A 4899-nucleotide genomic window follows, 5' to 3' on the forward strand; every position below is an offset into this window, starting at 1 on the left:
TTTCAGATCCTGAAAGATGATGCTGTGAAAGTGCTATACTCAATATGCCAGCAAATTTGGAAAACTCAGCAGTGGCCACAGGACTGGAAAGGGTCAGTTTTCCTTCCAATCTCAAAGAAAGGCAATGCCAAAGAATGCTCAAACTACTGCACAATTGCACTCATCTCACACACTAGTAAAGTAACACTCAAAATTCTCCAAGCCAGGCTTCAGCAATACGTGAAATGTGAACTTCCTGATGTTCAAGCTATTTTTGGAAAAGGCAGAGGAACCAGAGATCAAATTGCCAACATCCGCTGGATCATCGAAACAGCAAGAGAGTTCCAGAAAAACATCTATTTCTGCATTATTGACTATGCCAAAACCTTTGACTGTGTGGATCACAATAAACTGTGGAAAATTCTGAAAGAGATGGGAATACCAGACCACCTGATCTGCCTCTTGAGAAACCTGTATGCAGGTCAGGAAGCAACAGTTAGAAATGGACATGGAACAGCAAACTGGTTCCACATAGGAAAAGGAGTACGTCAAGGCTGTATATTGTCACCCTGCTTATTTAACTTCTATGCAGTGTACATCATGAGAAACCCTGGGCTGGAGGAAGCACAAGCTGGAATCAAGATTGCCAGGAGAAATATCAATAACCTCAGATATGCAGATGACACCACACTTATGGCAGATAGTGAAGAAGAACTAATGGCCTCTTGATGAAAGTGAAAGAGGAGAGTGCAGAAGTTGGCTTAAAGCTCAACATTCAGAAAACAAAGATCATGGCATCTGGTCCTATCACTTCATGGCAAACAGATGGGGAAACAGTGGAAACAGTGTCAGACTTTATTTTGGGGGGCTCCAAAATCACTGCAGATGGTGATTGCAGCCATGAAATTAAAAGACGGTTACTCCTTGGAAGGAAAGTTATGACCAACCTAGATAGCATATTAAAAAGCAGAGACATTACTTAGTGAACAAAGGTCCATCTAGTCAAGGCTATGGTTTTTCCAGTAGTCATGTATGGATGTGAAAGTTGGACTGTGAAGAAAGCTGAGTGCTGAAGAATTGATGCTTTTGAACTGTGGTGTTGGAGAAGACTCTTGAGAGTCCCTTGGACTGCACGGAGATCCACCCAGTCCATCCTAAAGGAGATCAGTCCTGGGTGTTCATTGGAAGTACTGATGTTGAAGATGAAACTCCAATACTTTGCCACCTGATGTGAAGCGCTAACTCATTTGAAAAGACCGTGAAGCTGGGAAAGATTGAGGGCAGGAAGAGAAGGAGACAATAGAGGATGAGATGATTGGATGGCATCACTGACTCAATGGACATGGGTTTGTGTGGACTCCAGGGGTTGGTGATGGACAGGGAGTCCTGGTGTGGTGTGGTTCATGGGGTTGCAAAGAGTCGGACACTACTGAGCGACTGAACTTACTGAATAGCCAATCTGTTATCCAGTTCTTGAGGCCAGAAGTTCAAATGGATCATAGCAGACCTCTGGAGGTCAGCCTTCCAAAAGGGTCTAAAGTCAAGTTCTGTACTCATTCTGGAGACTCTAGGGAAGAATCTCTTACGTTTTCTAGCTTGCAGAAACAATCTGCCTTCTTTGGCTTGTAACCCTTTTCTTCATCTTCGAAGTCAACATAAGCATCTTTAAATTTCTTTTAAAATCTGCTTCCATGGTTATGCCTCCTTTTCTTCCTTAGATCCTCCCAAATCCCTATTACAAAGATGTGTGTGTATGCTCAGTCACTTTAGTCATGTCTGACTCTTTGTGACCCCATAAACTGTAGCCCTTCAGGCTCCTCTGTTTATGGGACTTTTCAGGCAAGAATACTGGAATGGGTTGCCATTTCCTCCTCCAGAGGATCTTCCCAACCTGGGGATAAAGCCCACATGTCCTGCATCTCTTGCATTGCAGGGGGATTCTTTACCACCGAGACACCTGGGAAGTATCTTACAGGAACACTTGTGATCAAATTGGGCCCACCCAGATAATCCAGCATAATCCTTTTACCTGAGATTTTAAATTTTATAATATCCGCAGAGCCTTTTTTCTACATAGGCAACATGTTCCCAAGTTTCACAGATTAGTATGTGGACATCTTTGGGGAGCACTATTCTTTCTACTGTACCATCACTGACATTTTGTAGATAATGCAGATATTTCCTCCCTCAGAGACCTCAGTATAAGCCTTCTAATTTTATGAAATTATTTGGCATAAAAATAACATCCTTCTTTCTCATAGACAAACACACATATACACCCATGCATACATACTTACGTATTCATACCACATAAGTTTCCAATGTGGAGCGAGAAGTTTACCTTAAACACATGAAAAAATATTATGGATGAGAACTGGTACCCCATGATGGTCAACACTTATATTCTTACCTAGATACTCAAGGAGCACCAGAAAATTTAGTCAGCAACCAGTATGGAGAACCAACTTCTTCCATTGTTTATGTGCATGCATTTATATCACACCAGAACCCTGACAGATGCTTTGGGTAATGTATTCACCTTACACTACTATTTTTTTCCCAAAGAATTTAAAGTGATAAATTGCCATTGAAATGGAATCATAATTATAATTCTCAATTCTTTTGTTGTTAATATATTCTTACCAAAAATGGAGGGGGATACACAAAAATTAATGGTTCATAGTTACCTGTGTTTCATTCCAGAATAGTTACACTTGAGTCAGAGGTAAAAAGATACATCAGGAATCACCTCATAGTCTTTTTGGGTGGCATAAAGGTACAGTCTTTTGTGGGAGAACTGATGACAGAAGACCAAGGTCATGGATTCCTTGGACTTTTATAGCAGACTAAGCAGTTAACTTAGAACTTCCCAGGTGATGCAGTTGTAAAGAATCCACCTGGCATGCAGGAGACACGAGAGATGCAGATTCAATCCCTAGGTTGGAAAGATCCCCTGGAGGAGGAAATGGCAACTTGTTCCAGTATTTATGCCTGGAAAATTCCATGGATAGAGGAGCCTGGTTATAGTCCATAGGCTTGCAAAGGGTCATAAATGACTGAGGACACACACACACACACACACGCACACATGCAGCGAGCCGCCATTTTCTTTAATAAATCCTTCATATGCTGTGCTTAGTCACACAGTTGTGTCCAACTCTTTGCGACCCCATGGACTATAACCCGCTAGGCTCCCCTGTCCTTGGGGATTCTTCAGGCAAGAATACTGGAGTGGGTTTCAATGCCCTTCTCCATGGGATCTTCCCAACCCAGGGACAGAACCCAGGTCTCCCTCATTGCAGGCGGATTCTTTACCATCTGAGCCACCAGGGAAGCCCAAGAATACTAGAGTGAGTAGCCTAACCCTTCTCCAGGAGAACTGTCTGAACCAGGAATTGAACTGTGGTCTCCTGCATTACAAGCAGATTCTTTAACAGCTGAGCTACCAGGGAAGCCCAATAAATCCTTCATAGCCTTATTATATTCCCAGATGGCTTATAATACAGAATTACACATTTAAATAAAGTGAATAAATCTCAGACATTTTAGTGAGAATTATTTTAACTTTAGCCTCTATTTTTAGAATATTTACAGAAGATTAAAGTGCTAAACATTTTTTTCTTTTTCAAATGAAGAGGATGAATATACTTTTGAGTCATTGTTCTAGTTGGGGCCAGTCCTAGGTTAAAGCTCTTGAATGGTTTTATACCAAACTTTCCATGAATCACTCCTTAAGATTTTCATTCTTCCCATGTGTATATTCCCTGTAGTCTCCAGAAACAAGTAGAAACAATCTCCTTTCACCCTTTGTGTGTTCTTTGTGCTGTTAGAATAAAAGTAGGGGTTTTGTAAAATGAGTTATATCTTGCTCATGTTACTTACACTGGCAAATTGGTACAACTCCATGTTATTTTTGACTCTGCTTCCTAGAAGCTACCTATCTATTTTAAAATATTTATACAATTATTCTTTTTTATGGATTGACAATTCCTATATACATTCATTGCTACTTAAAGAAACAAACTGTCAAATGTTAAACTTTTATGTTGTTACGGTGCAGCCAGTTTTCCATATTCCTGCGAGAAACAGGTAATGCATATTAACTAAACAAAGACCCGCTTCCTCAACTTCCATTTGATGTAAAACACTTGGATAATAGGCAAAGTAACTTTTCTCTTTTTTCTAGAACTTAAAGTTATATCTTAAATCCAACTAAGAAAATATGTTAAATTTCTTTCCTTTGAGGAAAAGAATGTACTGGGCACCGTATTGACTCTTTACGTCTGGATTTAAAAAGTGAGGCAAGTTGACTACCAATTGGCAGAAATGACTCACTTAAGTTCTTGCTCTTCTTCGAAGAGGTAACAAAACCCAATCTTAGAAATACAGCATATTTGTTTTAGCTGAAGGGGCGGTCTAGGGGTTCCCAGCCTTTTATAAACTTCCTAGTTCTACTTGCCCAAACTCAGATGTGTGAACAGGAAGGATTGTGAGCAATGCAAATTATTGCACACATGACCAGATTCTCATTAGATGCCTGTTGACTGAGTTGCTAGCTGGGGTAAGACCTGACACTGAGAATGTGGTCTGGGAAGTTCCAAGGATCGGGGATGGTTAGGGAAGCAACACAGGTAGCCAATGGAAAGTATGCTGTTTAGAGCAGAACAAAACACCAGATTGATTCTGGATTTATGTTTCAAGTATGAGGAAGAACAGGAGAGAGTTGTGATATATGTATATATATATACATATATCTATATTTTATTTTTATATAAAATATAAAAAAATAAATACATTTAAATTAAAATATATATATTTAATTTAAATTTATTTATTTTAATTGGAGGCTAGTTACTTTACAATATTGTATTGGTTTTGCCATACATCAACATGAATCCGCCATGGGTATACATGTGTTCC

Source organism: Bison bison, unplaced genomic scaffold (genome assembly GCF_000754665.1).
Source record: "Bison bison bison isolate TAMUID 2011002044 unplaced genomic scaffold, Bison_UMD1.0 scf7180017864351, whole genome shotgun sequence".
Classification (NCBI taxonomy): Eukaryota; Metazoa; Chordata; class Mammalia; order Artiodactyla; family Bovidae; genus Bison; species Bison bison.